Below are 8951 nucleotides of genomic sequence, written 5' to 3' on the forward strand. Positions count from 1 at the left end.
ACAGAGTTGTGCTTGGAACAAGAGTCTTGGATTTCCACGTGTTCGTTCTGAGTGGAAGTGTTTGTGTGGGCTGCATCTGGTGGGTCACCATGGCATCTGGGACAGCTGATTTGGGACCAGTTCGTTCCCCAGCCATTCCCACAGGTCTCTGAGAAAGAGACATAATCCCTGATTGCTCCCTGGGTGCCTACATAGCTGCCCACAGCTCCACCTGGGTGTATCTCAGGTGTGATGGGTTAAACACAGAGAACTGATGTCAACACACAGCACTTTATTTATTTTATTATCTCACCAATCAGGTGAGTGTCCTGGTCTGTGGTTCTGTCCAGGTCTTGGATTTGGCTGTGAATTAAAGACAAATCAAGTCTTGTTGGTTAGCAAACATGTTCAATGCATGTTTAGTTTCATGCAACGACTGACGGCGTCACCTACAGTAGATCTGATGGTGGCGCAGTTCGATGGTGCATAATCAACTCAGAGGCACGACTTGTATATTGAAGCGGTTTTTGTTTGAACTTTGCTGAATCGATCCTGCAGAATCAAACCCAACGATTAAATTGTGCAACATTTTCCCATCGTTCATTCAACCTTTATTTAGACAGGTTAATCCCATTGAGCCCCGAGCACCGATTCATCCGATCATACCGTTATTACAGTTTCAATTAACAACACATTTTCAAGTTCCCCCCTTCGTTACCAGACCTGCTGCTTCAAGTCATCATTTAGTTGTGCACTCCCCTAAACTTTTATGCTCTGCTGATTAAGACGCTGTTTGGTTGGACACAACCCGAATCTGTCATGGCTCGTCTACCAGAGATGCAACGCAAGTTTCTCTTTTCAAGGAAACAAACATGTAATAATCTAAAGTTATAAATAATTTGATCTGGTGCTTGTGTGTCTTGTGGAGCTGATAAAGGTACATGATAACTTTTTCCCTCTCATTTCTCTTAAAGAAACATTAAAGTTGAAGCCTCTTGTGCTGTAGGCAGCACGCTGCAGACCAGGGCTATTCAACTGGTGACCTGGGGCCAAATCAGGCCCACAGACGAGCTCAGTTCGGCCCACCAATGGGTTCATTTATAAATAAAACTAGATTTTAAACATGTAAATAAAAACGTATATAACTGCTGGATGTCTGGCCTCTAAATAAATACATTATATAGAACACTTTCAAAACAGCCTGCAGAGTTTCTAGTGTTAAAAAATATATATCCAGATTTGGATGAATTTCGACATTTTGTATCGATCTTAAAAATCACTACAAATGAAAACAGTAGAAATAAAAAAAACATGCATCACATTATATGTATCACCTATTGGTTTAAAATCAGTCCAGAGTTCAAGAAAACATGCAACTTGTTTCTCATGATAACACTCAAAACTATGAATACATGCAGTGTGACATGTTTTTATTCACTTGGGTCAACCAAAGAAAAGCTTGAAAAAGAAACCACAGATAAAATGCTCTTGTGAGATTAAATTTTAAAAAAAGGAAGTGCAGAAAATTGATCCTTCAGTTTTCTTTACATCTGCTTACATTCCAGAACAAAACTATTGATCGACCTGGAGCATGAGCAATGAGTTGACTTCCTCTTGACCCCGTTTACTCAAAGAGACAACTCATAAACAAATAAGAGCCCTCGACCTTCAGCGATCACATTTCAGCCACAGCTTCCAGCTTGTGAAACCCTCTCACCTTTTTGCGTCACAGAACCACCTGACCTGGTTTTAAGGCTTTCCCTCCCTCTTACAGCTCCACGGTAAACAAGCCGAGACAGGAAAAAGGTAAAGATGGCAGAAAACAGCAGGCGCTAAAGAACATTTTCATAATGAGCTTATACCCGCGCGTGGATTTATCAGCGCTTGCACTACTCTGCGTCAACACTGCCCCCCGACTCCTGCCTGGTACATCTGCTAAACTTCGGAGTAAATCCAAGAAATTATGCAAGTTATGTGAAAACTAATTACTGCTGCAGGGGAAAGCTTAGAGGGGAGGCAGTGGGAACTTGATACAGAGCAGATATGAGAGTTATGTTTGCAAAACAGCAGCATAAGCTCTGGCCAGTTCTGACACTTCGAGTATGTGTCCGGCCTCAGGGTCTATTTTTACTCAAAAACGTTAAGCACCGTGCAAACATACAGTTCTGGAAAGTTTAAAACTTCCACAATGACTTTCAGCTTTGGTCAGACAGAGCCACGTTCTGGGTAGATACGAGTAAAGTTTAAATCTTGGTCCTAGTCGAGGGCCGATCTCCGTCAATATTTAATGACTAAAAGCACACCCTGAAAATCAGTTCAGTACGTTGTTGAGTTTGGAATAAAGTTGGTCAAAAATATTCACACACACATGAACTCCCCTCTCCAGTATATTGTATACAATATAGAACAATGCGATGTTTAAGAAACTATCCAATTTAAAAAAGAACGAGAACAAGAAGTACAAGAACGTGCCGAACAAGAACACTTTTTTGATTTTTAAATAAGCTTTATTTACACAATAAGTTAACACAACAGTGTTAAAAAAAAAAAGGTGATCAGGACAAGCTTAAAATAAAATATGTACATGAGGACCTTGTTGTATTGTAGTTGTCCCTGATCAGTAATGGTGCATCAAACCTTCTTAAATCCACAGTTTCACAAAGTTCTCCAAGTGTCCAGTGTCTCTGTGGAAGCAAAACTCCAGCGCCAGACTGGCCTTGACGTTGCACTTCCACAGAGCCACGGCATCAAGTTGAGGTCCAGCCTGCGGTCTGTCCCTGCGAGACAAGTAAACAGACATTTTTGCTTTGGCCACTAAAAAGTTTAAAGTTGGGAATTCAAACTTAGTGGCTTTGATGTGATGTACTCCATTAATAAAAACAGATTTGGTGAGAACTGCGTCAAAAGGCTAAAGATCCTGGTCATTAGATTAAACGGAGCTGTGCACAATCTGTAAAAACGTGAAAAACACTCTCAGACAAACTGCAGAAAGGACACTCGTTTAAAACCTCTGGATTGATGACCGACAAAAAAAAGAGTTTGTTGCAATGACGTCGTGAAGAATCCTCCAAGAAGAACAAGAACAAAAAGAAGCACAAGCACAAGAAGAAGAAAGTGCTATGTATCATCATAACTGTACTGGTTCTCTGCATTGAACCCATCACATGTGAGATACATCCAGGTGGAGCAGTGGGCAGATATGCAAGCGCCCGGGGAGCAGTTAGGGATTAGGTGTCTTGCTCAAGAACATCACGACATGCGGGAATGGCAGGGAGTTGAAACTGCAACTTTCTGGTCCCAGGTCGGCTGCCCTACCTCTACACCATTTCAACCCCCTCGACATTCACTCCTTATACCTCACCCTCTACCAACAGTTTATTCCATTTAGTTGTAGAATTCATAGAATCTGCTCATTTCATTCAAAACTGCACACAGCTAAGGTAATCAGCTGTAGCTGTATGTGGCTCCTCGGACTGAGGAAGTCCTTTGGATGAAGGACGAAACGTTTCAACAAAAAGAAACCGTCCAGAGAACCTGAATCTTTACCTGGATTATTGAGCATGGACTTTGATGTTTTGAACCTTTGGCTATGGCTGCCTCAGAGAAGTCGACAGGGGAGAGGGCAGACTCCAGAAACTATATAGTCACAATCAAACTGGTTGGCCCACTATGTGATTGGGCTACTTATGGGACTGAGTTTGTTGAGGCTCCTCGGACTGATGAAATCCTTTGGATGAAAGACGAAACGTTTCAACAAAAAAAGACACCATCCAGAGGACCTCGTGGATACAGGAAGTTGAAATGAGTTTCCTCTACAGGGTAGCTGGACTCTCCCTCAGAGATAGGGTGAGAAGTTCAGTAATCCTGGAGAGACTCGGAGTAGAACCGCTGCTCCTCCACATGGAGAGGAGCCAGTTGAGGTGGTTCAGGCATGTCCGACTGGGAGGAAACGCTGGGAAGACCCGGGACACGTTGGAGAGACTACGCCTCTCGGTTGGCCTGGGAACACCTGGGCTCCCCCCAGAGCTGGAAGAGGAGAAGTCTGGACCTCCCTGCTCAAGCTGCTGCCCCTGCAACCCAACTTTGGAACAAGTGGAAGATGATGGATGAATTATTGAGCATGAACTTTGATGTATATCCAATAATTATTGTCTAAGTTTCCTTAAAATCCAGCCTGAGCTTCATTCAATTATTTGCTTACAGACAAACAAAAAACACATAATTTATACAATCGCCTTTTCTTTTTTGGTGGCGGGTGATAAAATATCTTTGCTTGGACTCAGATCCATCCCGTATGGCATTCTTCAGTGATTTTTCTTTGTCAAAATAAAAAATATATGTGAAAAATTAAAGACATTGTCTCCATGATATACAGTAGTTTTTAAAAGATCTCCATTTTGGAAAGTGTTTTTTATTAACCTCCCTTTAAAAAAAAAAAAATCTCTGTAAATAAGAAGTGCAAATGAAGCAGAAAATCTCTGTTTCTAAAAATATTTGGAGAAGTAAGGACATGACCTAATATGTTAAGTACTTGGATCAAAATGAGAAGTAAGACATGGAACAGTTTAGATCAGATGTGTACATTCCAAGTACTAATACTATGGTCACAACAGTCTTTTTTAACCACCTGGTAAAGATAAAGCAAACTGTTTACCAATGATGCCTTTTGAAGGATGTTTTTTAAATCCATTGAAAACAACAACTGTGTGGACACAATGATTTTTTAAGGCAACACATGCACCTAATTATATGATAAAACAAGGGATCAGGCAGGACAGTCCTGGTTGCAGTGAAGTAATTGTTATCATTAATCCTGCCCAATATTTTACTAAACAAATTAAGGGCAAATGCCATGAGTTATTTAAATGTGAAACCAGATGTGTACATGTACAAAACATTTACTTCTAAGAAATATTTAATCTAATTTTACAAACCAGATTCCAAAAAAGTTGGGACACTAAACAAATTGTGAATAAAAACTGAATGCAATGATGTGGATGTGCCAACATCTAATATTTTATTCAGAATAGAACACAAATCACAGATCAAAGTTTAAACTGAGAGAATGTATCATTTTAAGGGAAAAATCTGTTGTTTCCAAATTTCATGGCGTCAACAAATCCCAAAAAAGTTGGGACAAGTCCATTTTTACCACTGTGTGGCATCCCCCCTTCTTCTTAAACACTCAACAGACGTCTGGGGACAGAGGAGACCAGTTTCTCAAGTTTAGAAATAGGAATGCTCTCCCATTCATGTCTAATACAGGCCTCTAACTGTTCAATCGTCTTGGGCCTTCTTTGTCGCACCTTCCTCTTTATGATGCGCCAAATGTTCTCTATAGGTGAAAGATCTGGACTGCAGGCTGGCCATTTCAGTACCCGGATCCTTCTCCTACGTAGCCATGATGTTGTGATTGCTGCAGAATGTGGTCTGGCATTATCGTGTTGAAAAATGCAGGGTTTTCCCTGAAAGAGATGACGTCTAGATGGGAGCATATGTTGTTCTAGAACCTGAACATAGTTCTCTGCATTAATGGTGCCTTTCCAGACATGCAAGCTGCCCATGCCACAAGCGCTCATGCAACCCCATACCATCAGTGATGCAGGCTTCTGAACGGAGCGTTGATAACAACTTGGGCTATCCTTGTCCTCTCTGGTCCGGATGACATGGCGTCCCAGTGTTCCATAAGGAACTTCAAATTGTGACTCATCTGACCACAGAACAATCTTCCATTTTGCCACACTCCATTTTAAATGACCCCTGGCCCAGTGCAAACGTCTGAGCTTGTGGAGCTTGCTTAGAAATGGCTTCCTCTTTGCACTCTAGAGTTTCAGCTGGCAACGGCGGATGGCACGGTGGACTGTGTTCACTGACAATGCTTTCTGGAAGTATTCCTGAGCCCATTCTGTTATTTCCTTGACAGTGGCATTCCTGTTTGAGGTGCAGTGACGTTTAAGGGCCCGGAGATCACGAGCATCCAGTAGAGTTTTACAGCCTTGACCCTTACGCACAGCGATTGTTCCAGACTCTCTGAAACTTTTGATGATGTTATGCACGGTTGATGATGACAACTTAAAAGTCTTTGCTATTTTAGGCTGGGTAACACCATTCTGGTATTGCTGCACTATCTTTCTGTGCAACAATGGTGGAATTGGTGATCCTCTTACCATCTTGGCTTCTGAGAGACACTGACACTCTGAGAAGCTCTTTTTATACCCAGTCATGTTGTCAATTGACCTAATTATTGTTAATTGGTCTTCCAGCTGTTCGTTATATGCTCAATTTCCTTTTTCCAGCCACTTATTGCTGCTTGTCCCAACTTTTTTGGGATTTGTTGACACTGTGAAATTTTGAATCAACATATTTTTCCTTTAAAACGTTACATTAACTCAGATTAAACTTTTGATCTGTCATCTATGTTATATTATCATTGAATGTTATGGACAATAAAGTTGAATTGATTGATTGATTGATTGATTACCAATAAAATATTGACATTTGCCATCTCCACATCATTGCATTCAGTTTTTATTCACAATTTATTTAGTGTCTCAACTTTTTTGGAATCCGGGTTGTATCCTAGATCTTTGTTCAACCCCAAAATAATCCTCTCCGTTTAGATCAGATTGTATAAGATCAGCATTTGGGGAAACTTAAAATCAAGCACTCCTAATAGTGTGATTTCACTCTTTGTTCATACTACTCTGTCTGATTCATAGCTGGTAAATAAAAGGTAGCACAGTTTAAAAGCTTTACATCCCTGACATGTAGAATGTAACAATTGTTTGTAATATACCGTATTTTTCGACCTATAAGTCACAGTTTTTTGCATAATTTGCATGCCCTGCAACTTATACATTGAAGCAACTTGTTTATGTTTTATTCTCATATTTATAAACCAATTTTTGGCTGATATGACTGTTTTCATTCATTCTGACTGAAAATATTGAATACTACCATTTTCAGCCGCTAGATGGCACTCGAGTAGTATGGCATGCCGTTGTATCATGTAATAGGTACAAGTGTCAATTAATGACACAATCGGCTTGCCATACAGAGCGAGCTTTGTCCAGCTCAGGGATCATGCCTGGAGCAACCGTCAAATCAGCTTCATTTCTCTGCAACACCCCGGCAAAATGAAAATAATTTGACCGTTAAAGTGCATTTATTAAGGAAAAGTTCAACTGAGACACACCTTTACTATAATGTTGAGCAAACAAATAATTGTTTTTAAGTGTTAATCTTGTTAAATTCTCGTTAAAGTCCTCCCGTGCACACTCCCGCAGCCGACATTAGGCAGCCAATCGATTTTTGGCACAACACCGGCCCACATTTCTGAGTTGTCAGCGGTGACGCGTAATAGATGCGACGTGTTCATGGATTTGTCCACTTTAATAAACACGCAGTATTTGGACTGATGCGACTTATAAGGTGGTGCGACGTTAACGGCAGAAAATACGGTATATACTTTTCAGTTTGTAACATAAAACCTAAAATTAGGATCTTTAAACATTACATTCTTTTGGTCTTTTGCTGAGAGTGACGATGTAGTTTAAAGTTAAAATAAATCAATTGAGCAGAAACAAGTTTGCTTCGCACCGTTAGAGAATGGTGAAGCTGCTCCACGTGCTTCAAGTCACGTTTTTCTGGACACTAATGCGCACGCTTGATGTCAGTACTTTGAAGTTATTTGTGTGTATTTGTTACCACCATGGCCTCCTTAGCCAAGGTGAACTTAGAACATATCCTTAACGTTGACGTTTCATCTTTGCGTTTACTTTTATCACGCGGATCCACACTTAGTCTACACAGGGTTCATATGTGCCTGTTGCAGCTGTGCTCTGCTGTCACTTCAACATCTGGCAACATTGCACGTTGAGGACATGTTGCTCTCACAAAGTAAAACACCAACACAACAAAATTATAAATGTTGCATAAAAATCATAAAAAAGCAGGTGTAAAGGACCAAAACACTAGAGTTAAACGTCAACCCTGAATACAGGAAGTAGTATTGTGGGTATGAAGGTCAGAGAGCAGGCACTTATGGTTTAATTAAATACAGGAGTCCCTCGCAGTTCGACTTTCGCAGACTCGCTCTTTCACTGTTTTCCAACGATTGTCAGCTTTAATATTACTCACGTGATTGGGACGGTACGGGAAAAATGTACGAAAAAATACTTCAGACAGGCGCCACCATTTTGTACTTTTCTTCCAATAAGCCTACACTGTAACGCCAGTCAAAAGAACTACACGACCCAGAAGTAAGGATCTATCCATGAAGCTCACAGAACTGGCAGGAAAGTTGCAAATAATCCTGAAGCTCAATTATCCACGTGCACATCAACCTGGACGGGGCGGTGGACTTCATGCTGCAAGGTAGGTCTGCAGAACCGGAGCAGAGTTTCTGTTCTGCAGAGCTGGTGAGTAACATTTTGCAGTACTGTGCAGTACATATACGCATGTTGTTCAAATAATGTAGGTTTAAGAGTTTAGAATGTTGCAAGAGTGTGGGAAGGGTTGAAAAAGCCTTAAAACATATATAAATACTAAAGATAAATATAGCGTTCCTACTTGGTGGTTTTTCACGTATCGCGGGGGTGTGTGTTGAACGTGAGTGCCGAGATCATCGAGGGACCACCGTACATTTAAAACATTATCTCGTGGGCCGGGTAGAACTGCGACGACGGCCTTTTCTGGCCCGCGGGCTTCGAGTTTGTCCCGCATGCTTTGCTACAACCGTGCATGAAAATGGACCTGAACAGATGAGATGCAGCTATAGTCTAAAAAAACCCTCAATCTGCCCCACCAGTCTCTGAACAAAGCAGAAGTGTTTAGCAGTAAAGCTGAGGCGGGGCGGCGCAGTGAGCCCTGGCAGCAGCAGCAGCAGCTCTCTGATGACATGCAGCAAGCTGCTGAATAATTCATGCATCTTCACCTGGCAGCCTGCTTCATATGGGGGGGGGGGGGGGGGG

This window comes from Nematolebias whitei, chromosome 15 (assembly GCF_014905685.2).
Source record: "Nematolebias whitei isolate Nwh7 chromosome 15, NemWhi1, whole genome shotgun sequence".
Classification (NCBI taxonomy): Eukaryota; Metazoa; Chordata; class Actinopteri; order Cyprinodontiformes; family Rivulidae; genus Nematolebias; species Nematolebias whitei.